Source organism: Podarcis tiliguerta (genome assembly GCF_965153285.1).
Source record: "Podarcis tiliguerta genome assembly, chromosome: 1".
Taxonomy (NCBI): Eukaryota; Metazoa; Chordata; class Lepidosauria; order Squamata; family Lacertidae; genus Podarcis; species Podarcis tiliguerta.
In genome coordinates, this window is record NC_139534.1 from 145,791 (window position 1) to 163,967 (window position 18,177).

At 45.8% G+C, this 18,177-nt stretch overlaps 1 protein-coding gene across 1 annotated transcript in view; it reads left to right on the forward strand.

The window, feature by feature from the left end:
- MAP2 (microtubule associated protein 2) overlaps positions 1-18,177 on the forward strand; it is a 311,076-nt gene that overhangs the window by 60,751 nt on the left and 232,148 nt on the right. Inside the window, exon 2 of the mRNA XM_083399684.1 lies at positions 15,704-15,753. The gene's annotated coding sequence lies outside the window, so the exon portion shown is untranslated. The remainder of the gene's footprint in view (positions 1-15,703; positions 15,754-18,177) is intronic.

The window sequence follows — 18,177 nt, forward strand, 5'->3', positions numbered from 1 at the left end:
GAAGATCAGTCTACATCCCAATCCCAAAGAAGGGCAGTGCTAAAGAATGCTCCAACTACCGCACAATTGCACTCATTTCACACGTTAGCAAGGCTATGCTTAAAATTCTTCAAGGAAGGCTCAAGCAGTATGTGGACCGAGAACTCCCAGAAGTGCAAGCTGGATTTAGAAGAGGCAGAGGAACCAGAGACCAAATTGCAAACATGCGCTGGATTATGGAGAAAGCTAGAAAGTTCCAGAAAGACATCTACTTCTGCTTCATTGACTATGCAAAAGCCTTTGACTCTGTCGACCACAGCAAACTATGGCAAGTTCTTAAAGAAATGGGAGTGCCTGATCACCTCATCTGTCTCCTGAGAAATCTCTATGCGGGACAAGAAGCTACAGTTAGAACTAGATATGGAACAACTGATTGGTTCAAAATTGGGAAAGGAGTACGACAAGGCTGTATTTTGTCTCCCTGCTTATTTAACTTATATGCAGAATTCATCATGCGAAAGGCTGGGCTGGATGAATCCCTAGCCGGAATTAAGATTGCTGGAAGAAATATCAACAACCTCAGATATGCAGATGACACAACCTTGATGGCAGAAAGTGAGGAGGAATTAAAGAACCTTTTAATGAGGGTGAAAGAGGAGAGCGCAAAATATGGTCTGAAGCTCAACATCAAAAAAACTAAGAACTTGTCAAGAATGTATAACTTGCTGTTTAAATGGAATACTCAAGATGAAATGGTGAAATCTGCTATGATTAAATGGGCACAAGATGTTGGACATAACATTATGATGGCTGACTGGGAACAGTTACGGACCACAGGTATGAAGTTTACGGCATGTAACGCCTTAAAAGATAATTTAATGAAAATGATTTACAGGTGGTATATAACACCAGTCAAGCTTGCAAAAATCTATCATTTGCCCGAGAATAAATGTTGGAAATGTAACGAGACTGAAGGCACATTCTTTCACCTTTGGTGGACGTGCCCAAGGATTAAGAATTTCTGGGAGATGACTTATAATGAAATGAAAAAGGTATTTAAATATACCTTCCTGAAGAAACCAGAGGCCTTTCTCCTGGGCATGGTCGGCCAATTGGTGCCAAAGAGGGACAGAACTTTTTTTTATGTATGCCACAACAGCAGCAAGAATACTTATCACAAAGTATTGGAAGACACAAGATCTACCCACCCGGGAAGAATGGCAGATGAAGCTGATGGACTACATGGAATTGGCGGAAATGACTGGCAGAATCAGAGACCAGGGAGAAGAGTCGGTGGAAGAAGATTGCAAAAATTCAAAGTATATTTACAGAAATATTGCAAAATTAATGAATGTTAGAAGGATGCTGGAATGAAGTTATATGGTTTTAGCAGAAATGTTATAAAGAATTAAGCAAAAACTGATTGTTAATGGGCCAAAGTGGAAAATTAAAAGTTAGATTGTGTTAAGATAAATTATAGAACAAAAAATTGAGAAAGATGGAAAGGATTTGCTGAAATAGCTAATTGAACTAGAATACAAAAAAGGAAGGTGTGAGGAGGTCGATGAAATAAGTAAATGAAAAGTAAAGATATGGAAATATTAGATGTGTTTTTAAATGTTTTTGTTTTTCTTTTTTTTGTTTTGCTGTATTTTTTTGTTTTTCTTTTTATTTTTGATGTATTGTCTGTTAATTTTTTTATTATTTCTTTTTTCTTTTTTTCTGTAACTATTAAACCTTTAATAAATATTATTTAAAAAAAAGAAAGTGAGGAGGAATTAAAGAACCTTTTATTGAGGGTGAAAGAGGAGAATATGGTCTGAAATATGGTCTGAAGCTCAACATAAAAAAAACGAAGATCATGGCCACTGGTCCCATCACCTCCTGGCAAATAGAAGGAGAAGAAATGGAGGCAGTGAGAGATTTTACTTTCTTGGGCTCCATGATCACTGCAGATGGTGTCAGCAGCCACGAAATTAAGAGACGCCTGCTTCTTGGGAGAAAAGCAATGACAAACCTAGACAGCATCTTAAAAAGTAGAGACATCCCCTTGCCAACAAAGGTCTGTATAGTAAAAGCTATGGTTTTCCTAGTAGTGATGTATGGAAGTGAGAGCTGGACCATAAAGAAGGCTGATCGCCGAAGAATTGATGCTTTTGAATTATGGTGCTGGAGGAGACACTTGAGAGTCCCATGGACTGCAAGAAGATCAAACGTATCCATTCTTAAAGAAATCAGCCCTGGGTCTCACTGGAAGGACAGATTGTGAAGCTGAGGCTCCAATACTTTGGCCACCTCATGAGTAGAAAAGACTCCCTGGAAAAGACCCTGATGTTGGGAAAGATGGAGGGCACAAGGAGAAGAGGATGAGATGGTTGGACAGTGTTCTTGAAGCTACAAACATGAGTCTGACCAAACTGCGGGAGGCAGTGGAAGACAGAAGTGCCTGGCGTGCTCTGGTCCATGGGGTCACGAAGAGTCGGACACGACTAAACGACTAAACAACTAAACAACAACATAGCTCTGCTAGAAACAGTGGGCCCTTTGACATTAATTCTGAATAATTCCTGCATATTTCCTCTTCTCATGTAGTTTCCTCTTGATGCCCTGCAGGGGTCAGCAGTATTTGGTTTCACTGGACTTCACTGTTTCTTCAATCAATACTCTTCTTGTACTTAACTGCAATTATACTGTTATTCCACTGTATAGTAAATTTTGCAGTTATACCCACTCATTCCTATGCTTGTTACCTTCTCACCCCCATGGGGGGAATATACTTAAAGTAGGTTATTTTAGGTCTGTATTACAAATGGAAAGCATTACATTAAACCTGAGTGTATTTTTGTGTGTTTTAAGTACATCGTGACCCCTAAATTTAAGTGGATTTCTAGTTTAAGAAAAAGATGAAAAAGACCTAAATAACTTTAACCTTAATGATCATTCTGAGGTCTTATTCTTCCTTACTGTTGAGGGAGTGAGGTTTGAATAGGCAATTGCAATGGACTATGGGTGTCCCTAAGCACAGTGCTATTTTTCAAGAAAAAGAGGTGCTGGAACTCACCATGAACACTTTCCCTGTTTTCTTGGAATGGCAATGCCAGAACTGAGTTCCGGTTGGAAAAAAAGTCCTGCCTAAGCACCATTTTATGACTGGATTGTCAGTCATTTGGCCCAGTACTGTCTACTCTGATTGGTAGTCACTTATGAAGTCTGGGACATAGTGAGGTATTTCCTGGACTCCCCAATATCCTTTTAAACTCAAGAGCCTTGAGACTCAACCTGATACCTCAGTATGTGAAGTATGAGATGAGATAGCTCAGGTGGTAGAGCACGAGGCTCTTAACTTCAGGGTTGTGGGTTCAAGTCCCACGTTGGGCAAAATGTTTCCTGCATTGCAGGGGCTTGGACTAGATGACATTGTCCCTTCCAGCTCTGAAATTCTATGATTCTCTCACCAAGCAATGGCTCCCCCAAGGGTAAAAGAGTAATGAATATCAATCTATTCTCCTATTACTGATCTACTCCTATTACATATCTACTCAGTAGTAAGCCCTAGTGTCTTAATCCTAAGTACATTGAGTACAGGATAACTGCCTTATCCCCTTCACCATCTTGTGAGGTAAGCCACAGTTACATTTTGAAAATGGTAGACTGAGAGATGGTGACATTACTATTGTACTACATTGCAACAGTAATCAGGCCAAATTCTATGATTATCCAATACATTAGTTTTACATTAGTTTCTTAATCTATTTAAATTTTTTATTTTTTATTTGTTTGTTTGTTTAATATGACCCTTCAGCCAAAAATCACGGGGAGGTTCACAACATAAAAATACAAAAGAACACAAAATGCATAATAAAGCAAACAAAAAAAGTGTTCTGGGAAGTAGAAGGGGGGAGAACAGTGAGCGAGCCATCTTGGGCAGGATGGCTGAAGGCTGGCTGGGAGAGATTCCTTGGATGGGCACAAGATGTTGGTCATAATATAATGTTTGCTGACTGGGAAAGGTTGTGGACCACTGGAACAAAGTTTACGGCATGTAATGCCTTAAGAGAGAATATAATGAAAATGATTTACAGATGGTACATGACACCAGTCAAGCTAGCAAAAATTTATCATATGCCTGATAATAAAAGTTGGAAACGTAAAGAATCTGAAGGCACTTTTTTTCACCTTTGGTGGACGTGCCCAAGGATTAAGGCCTTCTGGGAGATGATCTATAATGAACTGAAAAAAGTGTTTAAATACACATTTAGAAAGAACCCAGAAGCCTTTCTCCTAGGTATGGTAAACCAACAGGTTCAGGTGAAGGACAGGACATTTTTTATGTACGCCACAACAGCAGCAAGAATACTCATCGCACAGTATTGGAAGACGCAAGAATTACCCACGCTGGAAGAATGGCAGATGAAGGTCATTGACTATATGGAACTAGCAGAAATGACTGGCAGAATCAGAGACCAGGGAGAAGAGACGGTGAAGGAAGATTGGAGGAAGTTTAAAGACTATTTACAGAAGCACTATAAGATAAAGAATGTTTGAGGACATCAGATTGAATTTAAAAGAATATTAGCATAAAAAGCTAATGATTAAGAAAGACTAATGTTTTAAGACATATAGAAATGCAATTACGTTAACATATTAAGATTAAGCTGAACCAAAGATATGTCAGAAGGAAAGAATTTACTGTCAGAATATAAGATCTAGAATACAGAGTGGGAAGGTCTGCGGAAGTCGCAGACCTAGGTTAATGTTAAAAAAATGCAAAGACACAATAATTGTTTTTAATTTTTTCTTTTATTTTTTCTTGTATTTTGTATTTTACATTGTTTCTATGTGTTGCTTTTATTTTTTGCTTTGTATTTGTACCGTATTTTTCGCCCTATAAGACGCACTTTTCCCCCTCCAAAAATGAAGGGGAAATGTGTGTGCGTCTTATGGGGCGAATGCAGGCTCCTTGGCTTCAGCGATAGCAACGCGAAGCCTCCAAAGCCTGTGCTCTTGAGGCTATGCGTTGCTTCCGCTGGAACCAGGAGAGTCTGCTCTTTGAGGCTGGCGGTGGGGGAAAGCAGCGCCTCCTCCATCGCCAGCCCCAGAGGATGGGGGGCAGCGGGAAGGCGCGCGACGCCTTCCCGCTACCCTCCAACCCGGCTTGGAGGCTGGCGGGGGGGAAAGGAGCGCTTCCCCCGTCGTCAGCCCCAGAGGATGGGGGGCAGCGGGAAGGCGCGCGACGCCTTCCTGCTACCCTCCAACCCGGCTTTGAGGCTGGCGGGGGGAAAGGAGCGCTTCCCCCATCGTCAGCCCCAGAGGATGGGGGGGGCAGCAGGAAGGCGCGCGACGCCTTCCTGCTACCCTCCAACCCGGCTTTGAGGCTGGCGGGGGGAAAGGAGCGCTTCCCCCATCGTCAGCCCCAGAGGATGGGGGGCAGCAGGAAGGCGCGCGACGCCATCCTGCTACCCTCCAACCCGGCTTGGAGGCTGGCGGGGGGAAAGGAGCGCTTCCCCCGTCGTCAGCCCCAGAGGATGGGGGGCAGCAGGAAGGCGCGCGACGCCTTCCCGCTACCCTCCAACCCGGCTTGGAGGCTGGCGGGGGGGAAAGGAGCGCTTCCCCCGTCGTCAGCCCCAGAGGATGGGGGGCAGCGGGAAGGCACGCAACGCCTTCCCGCTACCCTCCAACCCGGCTTGGAGGCTGGCGGGGGGGGGGGAAAGGAGCGCTTCCCCCGTCGTCAGCCCCAGAGGATGGGGGGCAGCGGGAAGGCGCGCGACGCCTTCCTGCTACCCTCCAACCCGGCTTTGAGGCTGGCGGGGGGGGGAAAGGAGCGCTTCCCCCGTCGTCAGCCCCAGAGGATTGGGGGCAGCAGGAAGGCGCGCGACGCCTTCCCGCTACCCTCCAACCCGGCTTGGAGGCTGGCGGGGGGGGAAAGGAGCGCTTCCCCCGTCGTCAGCCCCAGAGGATGGGGGGCAGCGGGAAGGCGCGCGACGCCTTCCTGCTACCCTCCAACCCGGCTTGGAGGCTGGCGGGGGGGAAAGGAGCGCTTCCCCCGTCGTCAGCCCCAGAGGATGGGGGGCAGCAGGAAGGCGCGCGACGCCATCCTGTTACCCTCCAACCCGGCTTGGAGGCTGGCGGGGGGAAAGGAGCGCTTCCCCCATCGTCAGCCCCAGAGGATGGGGGGCAGCAGGAAGGCGCGCGACGCCTTCCCGCTACCCTCCAACCCGGCTTGGAGGCTGGCGGGGGGGAAAGGAGCGCTTCCCCCGTCGTCAGCCCCAGAGGATGGGGGGCAGCGGGAAGGCACGCAACGCCTTCCCGCTACCCTCCAACCCGGCTTGGAGGCTGGCGGGGGGGGGGAAAGGAGCGCTTCCCCCGTCGTCAGCCCCAGAGGATGGGGGGCAGCGGGAAGGCGCGCGACGCCTTCCTGCTACCCTCCAACCCGGCTTTGAGGCTGGCGGGGGGGAAAGGAGCGCTTCCCCCGTCGTCAGCCCCAGAGGATTGGGGGCAGCAGGAAGGCGCGCGACGCCTTCCCGCTACCCTCCAACCCGGCTTGGAGGCTGGCGGGGGGGAAAGGAGCGCTTCCCCCGTCGTCAGCCCCAGAGGATGGGGGGCAGCGGGAAGGCGCGCGACGCCTTCCTGCTACCCTCCAACCCGGCTTGGAGGCTGGCGGGGGGGAAAGGAGCGCTTCCCCCGTCGTCAGCCCCAGAGGATGGGGGGCAGCAGGAAGGCGCGCGACGCCTTCCCGCTACCCTCCAACCCGGCTTGGAGGCTGGCGGGGGGGAAAGGAGCGCTTCCCCCGTCGTCAGCCCCAGAGGATGGGGGGCAGCGGGAAGGCGCGCGACGCCTTCCCCCTACTCTCCAACCCTCCTGTGGGCTTTTGCGGGAGATGGGGGAATTCCCCCACCTCCCGCAAAAGGAGGCAAAAGCCGCGGGCTCTTTAAAGGGGCTCCGCAGCTTCTGCTGCCTTTTCTAGGAGGTGGGGGAATTCCCCCACCTCGTAGAAAAGCCAGCAGGTGCCACGAACCCTTTGAAGAGCGTGCCGCTCTTGGGGGCTTTTCCCCGAGGAGGGAGAAGGGACTGACTGGCTGAGTCCGTCCCGTCTCCCTCCTGTGGGCTTTTGCGGGAGATGGGGGAATTCCCCCACCTCCCGCAAAAGGAGGCAAAAGCCGCACGCTCTTTAAAGGGGTTCCCTGGCTTCTGCTGCCTTTTCTAGGAGGCCTCTTTTCTTCATTTTATAAAGACTTCCATTTTTCTTCTTGCCTTCCATAGTTTCATTGTCTCTGCTTTTTAACCACAATGATAACCTTTTGGACTTGTTTGTGCCTTTTATAATCTGCGGTATGCATTTTATTTGATCCCCTATTACAGCTTCATAAAATATTCCCCCAGCTTCCTGAAGAGATTTGACCCTTTAGCTGCCTCTTCACTAATCCTCTGATGTCTGAGAAGTTTCTCCTTTTGAAATTAAGTATGGCTGTTTTGGATTTTTCAGGGCAATTTTCCACAATATATAATTTGAGGACACTAGTATCTTTCCCTCCCTGTAGTCAACAACAAGGAAGCCCTCCCCCACCTCGTAGAAAACAAGGAAGCCCTCCCCCACCTCGTAGAAAAGCCAGCAGGAGCCACGAACCCTTTGAAGAGCGCGCCGCTCTTGGGGGCTTTTCCCGAGGAGGGAGAAGGGACTGACTGGCCATTTCAGTCCCTTTTCCCTCCTGGTCGAAAAGCCCACAGGAGTCGCGCATGGCTCCTGTGGGCTTTTGGGGGAGGTGGGGGAATTCCTCCACCTCCCGCAAAAGCAGGGAGAAGGTCTTGGAGTAGCGCACAGGCTGCGTGCAGCCTGTCCACTGCTCCCAGAGCTGCGGGGGGGAAATCATATTTTTTTCCTTGATTTCCCCCCCTGAAAACTAGGTGCGTCCTATGGGCCGGTGCGTCCAATAGGGCGAAAAATACGGTATTTGTTTGTTTGTTTGTATTGTCTGTTAAGTGATTGTTAAAATAAAAAATATTATATATATATAAAAAAAGAGATTCCTTGGCCTCCATGTCTGCACAGCTGTGGGTAACCAGCCTCTCTTGAAACGACCATGCTGTGAGATCTGGACTTCCTCCATGCAGACTGAAGGTGTAGATATGTGAATAAATAACATTTCTTAAAGCTATAAGTCTCCACTGTGTCTTCAAATTATCCAAAGGCGCACTAATCCTCGAAGGGTTGTAGCATGGGGGTGGGGCTGTCGGGGTAATGGCCCCAGACACATTTTTTTTGGGGGGGGGGAATGCATTTGGCTCTTCACACCACCCTGCCATCCTTGCACCTCTTTGCAAGGTTGGGATCTGATATGAATGATTTGCCTGGTGAAGGAATTCCAACCTTTCATCAAATATATGAGGGCTTCTATATTTTTGTCAACATCTCCTGTTTCTGTTTTAGACTTACATACACATTTTTAATGCTGCCTTTCTGTTCCCACCCCTGCTTTTTCTGATCATTTTTTTAGTCAGTTACATGGATATCTTCTGACACAATTTTACTTGTTGAGTGGATTGACACAAATTCTTTATTTTAGATTTTAGATTGTCAGTCCCTTCTTCCATTTTCTTCATTTTATAAAGACTTCCATTTTTCTTCTTGCCTTCCATAGTTTCATTGTCTCTGCTTTTTAACCACAATGATAACCTTTTGGACTTGTTTGTGCCTTTTATAATCTGCGGTATGCATTTTATTTGATCCCCTATTACAGCTTCATAAAATATTCCCCCAGCTTCCTGAAGAGATTTGACCCTTTAGCTGCCTCTTCACTAATCCTCTGATGTCTGAGAAGTTTCTCCTTTTGAAATTAAGTATGGCTGTTTTGGATTTTTCAGGGCAATTTTCCACAATATATAATTTGAGGACACTAGTATCTTTCCCTCCCTGTAGTCAACAACAAGGAAGCCCTCCCCCACCTCGTAGAAAACAAGGAAGCCCTCCCCCACCTCGTAGAAAAGCCAGCAGGAGCCACGAACCCTTTGAAGAGCGCGCCGCTCTTGGGGGCTTTTCCCGAGGAGGGAGAAGGGACTGACTGGCCATTTCAGTCCCTTTTCCCTCCTGGTCGAAAAGCCCACAGGAGTCGCGCATGGCTCCTGTGGGCTTTTGGGGGAGGTGGGGGAATTCCTCCACCTCCCGCAAAAGCAGGGAGAAGGTCTTGGAGTAGCGCACAGGCTGCGTGCAGCCTGTCCACTGCTCCCAGAGCTGCGGGGGGGAAATCATATTTTTTTCCTTGATTTCCCCCCCTGAAAACTAGGTGCGTCCTATGGGCCGGTGCGTCCAATAGGGCGAAAAATACGGTATTTGTTTGTTTGTTTGTATTGTCTGTTAAGTGATTGTTAAAATAAAAAATATTATATATATATAAAAAAAGAGATTCCTTGGCCTCCATGTCTGCACAGCTGTGGGTAACCAGCCTCTCTTGAAACGACCATGCTGTGAGATCTGGACTTCCTCCATGCAGACTGAAGGTGTAGATATGTGAATAAATAACATTTCTTAAAGCTATAAGTCTCCACTGTGTCTTCAAATTATCCAAAGGCGCACTAATCCTCGAAGGGTTGTAGCATGGGGGTGGGGCTGTCGGGGTAATGGCCCCAGACACATTTTTTTTGGGGGGGGGGAATGCATTTGGCTCTTCACACCACCCTGCCATCCTTGCACCTCTTTGCAAGGTTGGGATCTGATATGAATGATTTGCCTGGTGAAGGAATTCCAACCTTTCATCAAATATATGAGGGCTTCTATATTTTTGTCAACATCTCCTGTTTCTGTTTTAGACTTACATACACATTTTTAATGCTGCCTTTCTGTTCCCACCCCTGCTTTTTCTGATCATTTTTTTAGTCAGTTACATGGATATCTTCTGACACAATTTTACTTGTTGAGTGGATTGACACAAATTCTTTATTTTAGATTTTAGATTGTCAGTCCCTTCTTCCATTTTCTTCATTTTATAAAGACTTCCATTTTTCTTCTTGCCTTCCATAGTTTCATTGTCTCTGCTTTTTAACCACAATGATAACCTTTTGGACTTGTTTGTGCCTTTTATAATCTGCGGTATGCATTTTATTTGATCCCCTATTACAGCTTCATAAAATATTCCCCCAGCTTCCTGAAGAGATTTGACCCTTTAGCTGCCTCTTCACTAATCCTCTGATGTCTGAGAAGTTTCTCCTTTTGAAATTAAGTATGGCTGTTTTGGATTTTTCAGGGCAATTTTCCACAATATATAATTTGAGGACACTAGTATCTTTCCCTCCCTGTAGTCAACAACAAGGAAGCCCTTCTGTGTACATGGATCAGCTCTGCTGGACTGCTGTTGCTGTGTTTAAGATGCCAAAGTGATTCTTTCCAAGAACTATTCCTGTGGCTTTCTTCAAGTATATAGTGGTACCTCTGGTTACATACTTAATTCGTTCCGGGGGTCCGTTCTTAACCTGAAACTGTTCATAACCTGAAGCACCACTTTAGCTAATGGGGCCTCCCGCTGCTGCCGCACCGCCAGAGCACGATTTCTGTTCTCATCCTGAAGCACAGTTCTTAACCCGAGGTAATATTTCTGGGTTAGCGGAGTCTGTAACCTGAGGCATATGTAACCTGAAGCGTATGTAACCCGAGGTACCACTGTAATGTGTATTGCATCAGCCTCTTTGGATTCAATCATGGAAACATTGTGACCAGATAATAAATAAATCAATAGCTCAGTTAAGAAACTTAAACACTACTGGTAAATACCTGATAATACCTTACAGGGAGATTCAGGAAGGATGCAGAGGTATCGTTTGGATGGGGAACACTGAAAACTGGGTCATACAAAAGCCATATACTTAAGTAAGTTGGCCAAGATAATTGTGCCCTAACTGGGACTTGAACTGCAGCCATCAAAATGACATCTTTTGGAGTCCTTTGGTACTTCAGTTTACTTCTGGCAGTTTTGCTCTTTGTGCAGCCAAAGTATCTTGGCTGTGTCTGTCTGTCTAACTGCAATTTGGTGCCCTTGAGATGTCATTGGACCACAGTCCCCTTCATCCTTGACCATTGTTGAAGCTGGCCTATACCAAGTCAGACCATTGGCTGAAACTAGCACAGTATTGCCTACACTGATTGGCAGTTGGTCTCTTAGGGTTTTAGACAGAGATAGAATCTGCAATGATTTAAGGGAGCAAGGAGATTCATATGCGAGTAGAAGCTCCCATAGCAAAAGTAAGAAGGTTATTAACAAGTACAGAAGGTAGCAGAAGGCGACTGTAGCTTGATTAAGCTGACGCATAAAACAGTGAGATTGTCTGTTGCAGTTTCCATTGAGACTGGAGAATGACAAGCCTAGTCTGGACTCTTACATAGGGTAAATTCATAGACCTACCTGTATTCTGCAGTGAATTAAATGTATCAGATGGTCTGGTCCTTAGGAATTAATTTGGAGAAAGAGAACAGGATTTTGGAGAGTGTAACTCCTCATTAAGTACTTCTGCTCGTGTTAGCTCTTGCAGCCTAATAAAACATTGATTAATACTATATCTGTATGAAGAGGCTTGTAGTTATAGCCTTGCTCATCCTCAGTTTTAATAGAAGAAGCTGGGCATCTTTAGAAGTTGCTCATTAAGAAAGGAGAAAAAGCAGAGTTCATCTGTAAATGGAGTTGACTTAGAACACATCTTCAATTGCTCCTTCTGGAAGTTTTGCACAAACCTTTGTTATTAAAAATATATATGTAAGCATAAACTAAAGTTTGTACATATAGCTGCTGTTACCTCTGATTCTAAGCAGCAGAACTACATATGAGTTTCATAAGAATAAGATCATTTTCTACTTTAAAATGTTACTTGAGATTATAGGCTGCCAGGTTTTCTTAGAATGCATATTCTACTTTATGCTGAATGAGACCAAAACTATTCTATAGGAGTTCTATGGGAGTGCATTTCCATGAAGGTTTGATCTTCAGCACCTTTCGATTTATCAAGTGCTGAGCAACATTGAACAGGGTATGTTGGGAGTACTTCTCCAAACGTCTCATTTCAACTTTTTTGGAGCCTAATTATTGGGAGTGGGGTGGCCCTATTCTCTGGTTTCTAGACAGCACTTAAGCTGCAGTTTCCCAGTTTGGATGTCACAAGAAACAATGTGATTGGGTTCCCAAACCCCACCCCTAGCCTCATGCACATGTGCCCTATTTTCATCTGTGAAATGTTGCAGGGCAAGGTACTGTATAGTTGGACCACAGAACAGGTCAACTTTGAAAATGAGTTTCGAAATGTGGAAATACCATCTTAAGAAATACCATGAGGAAAGTATCCCTTGTGTTGTGATCCTAATTTGGGTTGTAGGTACTGCAGCTGATTCTTGCTCTCTCTTTCTTTTTCTTTTTTAAATAATATTTATTTCATTTTTCACAAATAAAAAAAAAATTGAAAAAGACAAAATACAATGGAATAAAGAAAAAAAGAGAAAAACAAAAATAAAAAATACAAATTTAAAAAGAATACATAAAAAACCTCCCCCCAGCCCCACCAACAAAAAACACAAAAAACAAAGACATTTAAAAAAGAAAACACTTCCATTTTTCAAAATTCCATCCTTCTATAACTTATTTCCTCGACCTCCTCCCACCTCCCTTTTTGTATTCCAATTATTAATTAAATCAGCAAATTCTTTCCATCTTTCACTGTTTACCCACTTGTTTATCTTAATCGATTTAAACCTTATCCTCCCATCAACCATCCAAAAAATTATCTATACTCCAATCTAATAGAGAAAAGAAAAAACCCTTAAGTCTTATACCCTTAAATCCTAATGCCACAAATCCTTATCATATTTCCACTAAAGTCCAATACTTTCATTCCACCATCTCCCAATATTCCTTAATTATGCAATATTATACTAAATGCTGTTTTAGAAAATTCCCAATTTTCCCCCACCATCTCTTCCCCCTGGTTTCGGATTTTATCAGTCTTTTCTGCTAATTATCAGTCTTTTCTGTCATTTCTATTTAATTCCATCAACCCGGCGCTCTTATGTCCGAGGCTCTTAACTCTTCTCCCTGTTCTGCCTGCAAGTTTCTTTCAAAACCTATAATTAAATCCCAAAGTGCTTTTTTCTCAGCGGCTCCTTTATTCAATTTCAATATGCTTGCTCAAACTCCATGTTCAAAATTGTAATCCAGAAGGTATTCCAAAGCATACTCCACAGTCTCTTTGAGGTTACGGAAATCCATTTTTCCAAGCTTTCCCGCAGTGCCACCCTCCAACAAAAAATCCATCCATCTCGCCTTACTCAGTCCAAGTGGGGCACTGCCTCTCCAGATCTGACTTTCAACTTCCATAACCTTGAACTTCAATTTATGTCCATCAATTTGAAACACTGATGCTAAGGCTTCCACTTGAATTTCCTCTTGCAAAGACAAAACAGGTTGCTTTGGTTGTCCCATCCTCTTCTCCAATACTTGCCCTTTCGAAGTTGGTTCCACATCCCGAACAGCACCTGTTGAATTACTCACTTTCTGTACCAGTTATTTTATCAGCCATGTTCCCAGGAGCTTCTTGTTTTTCCAGTATTATCTTAAGGTTTTTCAAGGCCGCTTATTTCACAGCCTCCATTCTGTAATGGAATTTTCCGCCTCAGAAGTGTAACAATCGCAACAGTTTCTGAAGCTCCCTCTATCGACAACAGTTTCTATTTTTGTTATTTTCAGTTCAGAATTCAGTTACAAGATTACAAATCAGCTCTTCTTCTTTTTAAATACCACGAAATCAATACAAAAAGGTATATATCTCTGTTCAACCATCCATCAAGATATATTCCATTCCCCGTTATTATTATTATTATTATTATTATTATTATTAAAATCATAAAGCCTTTTGACAGCCCGATCCCAGGCACGAGACAATGGTAAATTAAGTCGTCTTCTTTACTGTCCTGCAGGTTTCAATCGTCCACAAAAGAATTCCCCCCTCTTCCCCCTGCTTCTGAGGGGGTGCTCAATATCTTAAATGGTGAAAATTAATACTTTACAGAGTACTTTTCATAGGCTTCAGCTTACAGCGGCTTTGCTTTAATCTTTTTACAAAACGGAAGGTGGACTTCCTGTTTAGACCTTCACATTCAAGTGCCAAATCCAAATATTTAGTGATCCAATTCAATTTACTTACGAAAATTTACTTAAAGTCCAAATGTCCACAGGAAAAGTCGGCGCTTTCTGGCAACAGCTGTGCGGCTTCACTCCCTGAAAGTATCGGTCAATTCGATGTACCGCACCACTCACCCCACGTCGCTCCGGAGCCCCGAAACCGGGTCTCCCCGCGAGTAGGGGAGGCGCAAAAGGTACGTGCCGAATCCCAAGCCCACGGTCTTCTTCCGACCGTGGTTTTTTGTGGGTCTCCGCCTCGCCATGGCGGTCAGACTCTTGTTTCCAGAGAGCGGATTCCTCCGAGACGGAGGAAATCCCCCATTAACCAGAAGCGCCAACCCGGAAGTCCCCCTCTTTCTCTCCTTCTCTCTCTCTCTCTCTCTCAAAAAAGACACAGAGAATCCCAACTACAGGTTTTAAGCACACAATTAAAGTCATGTCCAGCTTAGCCCTTTTAGAGTGCCTGCAGAGCAAGCTATACCTGTGAACCTAACACAAATTACTTTTTAACAAAGCACCCCCCCAAGGCAAACATGGGTACAAAACAAAGAATGGGAGACTGACGCTGGCAAGTTAGAGACAGTAGGTGTGTTTATACAGAAAATGACTCCTGCTCATTTTACTGTTTGGCCAAAATGTTCTGCAGGATTCACAAAAAGATGCAAGGGAAGAGGAATAACAACAAAAACCAAAATGCAAGAATTTAACAGGGTGTGTCTTTCAAAAAACCACCTGTAATCCAATTAGCCCAAATACATTTGTTTTTAAAAAAGCCAGCATATTTGAAGAGTCTAATAGTTTTTTGAGTCAGAAGTATTGGCATGGACTATGTTTTATTACAGCAAGGTTCATCTTAGTTTTGCCTTGGGTGTCAGTTTCTTTAAACTGACTGAGTCAACGTAATTCTTGAAATTTCTGAGGCATCTCAGAAATTAGGTTGTTAGGTTGCTGAAAGTTAAAAGGACTTTTCACATTTCTACAGAATTTTTTTTCCTGCTTGCAAGGTTTCCTTCTCAACTAAAAGTCATATTATGTGGGCTCTACAACAATGCATGTACAGTAAGCCTGCAACTTACATTTTTCAGTAAGTAAGCCTGCAACTTTTTTTCCTGGACGCCAAGCCCCGCTGAATGTGCACGAGTTAAATGCACATAGGTTGTGGGCTTATTGTAAAGCAGTTTTTCATGGTTGAGAGAACAGAAATGCTCTAGGGAGGAGCAGGACTGTAGTCCTTTCCATATCCAATATACCACAGGTACTATATTACTTTGGCATGATTATTCTGCTTATCTGTTAGCATTGAGTAAAAAGGCCTTCTGGACTTTACCTTTTAAAGATGTAGAGGGGCATTGTTTCTTGTCTGGTATTACAATTTACCTCTGTTTTATGAAATTATATTTGTTTGGTCAGTGTCATATAGAGCGCAGTATAACACTGGGTCCCCGTCCCCCCCCCAGTATAGTCTTTGCTACGTTTTGCCTTTATCACTTAAATGCTGGCACAGCATGTCTGAAAACTGGATCATATGAGTATTTTCAGTTTCTAACTTTAATTAAGGTTCCCTCTCTTTCTTTTAGACTGTAGAAAACCTGCCGAGGTATTCACTGGCTGGCAAATCTACCCAAAGGTAGGTATCTTTTTTGTGATGGTCTAAGCCCCATCACCGTGCAGTGTAAAAATATTCTATGGAGGTCTGATTGATCTGGAACATGTTCCTTATTACAAAGCTCTGATCTCTATGCTACCAAAGAGAGAGAAAGAACTTACCGTATTTTTCGCCCCATAGGACGCACTTTTTCCCCTCCAAAAATGAAGGGGAAATGCGTGTGCGTCCTATGGGGCGAATGCAGGCTTTTGCTGAAGCCTGGAGAGCGAGAGGCATCGGTGCGCACTGATGCCTCTAGCTCTCCAGGCTTCAGGAAGCTATCCGCAAGCCTTGCAAGCCCGGTGGGAGTTCCCACGGGCTCACAAGGTTTGCTGGCAGTGGCCTGCCGCCCGAAGCATGGGGAGCCCTCCGGAGGACTCCCGTGCTTCGGGCGAGTGTCCGCAAGCCTTGCGCGCCCGACGGGAGGTCCCGCCGAGCGCGCGAGGCTTGGGGCGGCAGCCTGCCGCCCAAAGCACGGGGAGCCCTCTGGAGGACTCCCCGTGCTTTGGGCGAGTGTCCGCAAGCCTTGCGCACCCAACGGGAGGTCCCGCCGAGCGTGCGAGGCTTGGGGCGGCAGCCAGCCGCCCAAAGCACGGGGAGCCCTCTGGAGGACTCCCCGTGCTTTGGGCGAGTGTCCGCAAGCCTTGCGCACCCAACGGGAGGTCCCGCCGAGCGCACGAGGCTTGGGGTGGCAGCCAGCCGCCCAAAGCACGGGGAGCCCTCTGGAGGACTCCCCGTGCTTTGGGCGAGTGTCCGCAAGCCTTGCGCACCCGACGGGAGGTCCTGCTGAGCGCACGAGGCTTGGGGAGGCAGCCAGCCGCCCAAAGCACGGGGAGCCCTCTGGAGGACTCCCCGTGCTTCGGGCTAGTGTCGGTAAGCCTTGCGCGCCTGGCGGGAGGTCCTGCCGGGCGCGCGAGGCTTGGGGCGGCACCCTGCCGCCCGAAGCACGGGGAGCCTCCCGGAGGGCTCCCCTTGCTTCTGGCGGGTGTCCGCAAGGCTTGGGGCGGCAGCTGCAGCTGGGGGGGAGGGATAATTTTTTTTTATTCATTTCCCCCCCCAAAAAACGAGGTGCGTCCTATGGGCCGGTGCGCCCTATAGGACGAAAAATACGGTAATAGATTCCTTCTAAGAATGTATCATGTGAGGATGCAGGTGGGGGATTGCATATTGAACCCTTCAATCCTGTGCATGCTTACTCAGAAGTCAGTCCCCCTGTGTTTAGTGGGACACGCTATCAGACAAGTGTTCCTAGAATTGCATCCTAAGTATTCTGCCACATCAAAAAGTCCCTGCCCATAAGTAAGGCACAAGAATGTCTAGCCTAGGCTTCTGCCTGAGGTGCTATTTAGTGTATGTTTGTAATAATAATAACAATTTTTTATTTATACCCCGCCCTCTCCAGCCAAGGCTGGGCTCAGAGCGGCTTACAAGCAATAATAAAAACAAGTTAAATGATTACAACTTAAAAACAAAATTAAAATACAACATTAAAATATTACAACATTAAAATAAAATGTAGCCTCAACGCAGGAGGAGAAGGAAAGGAAAAATGAAAGAGAGGGAGGGAATCAAATTGGCTCCAAGCCAAAGGCCAGGCAGAACAACTCTGTCTTACAGGCCCTGCGGAAAGAAATCAGATCCTGCAGGGCCCTGCTCTCATGAGGCAGAGCGTTCCACCAGGCCGGAGCCAGAGTTGAAAAGGCCCTGGCTCTGGTTGAAGCCAATCTAACTTCCTTAGGGCCCGGGACCACTAGGGTGTTGCTATTTATGGACCTTGAAGCTCTCCGTGGGGAATACCGGGAGCGGCGGTCTCGTAGGTACGAGGGTCCTAGGCCGTGAAGGGCTTTAAAGGGCAAAAGCAGCACCTTAAATCTGACCCTGTACTCTACTGGGAGTTTCTGGGGCAGCTTCAAGGGCAGCCCCACGTAGAGCGAATTGCAGTAGTCAAGCCTGGAGGTGACCATCACATGGATCACTGTGGCCAGGTCGGGGCGGGAAAGGTAAGGGACCAACTGCTTGATGCGGCGAAGGTGGAAAAATGTTGCCTTGGCTGTTGCTGTAACTTCATAGAATCATAGAGTTGGAAGAGACCACAAGGGCCATCGAGTCCAACCCCCTGCCAAGCAGGAAACACCATCAGACCACTCCTGACATATGGTTGTCAAGCCTCTGCTTAAAGACCTCCAAAGAAGGAGACTCCACCACACTCCTTGGCAGCAAATTCCACTGTCGAACAGCTCTTACTGTCAGGAAGTTCTTCCTAATGTTTAGGTGGAATCTTCTTTCTTGTAGTTTGGATCCATTGCTCTGTGTCCGCTTCTCTGGAGCAGCAGAAAACAACCTTTCTCCCTCCTCTATGTGACATCCTTTTATATACTTGAACATGGCTATCATATCACCCCTTAA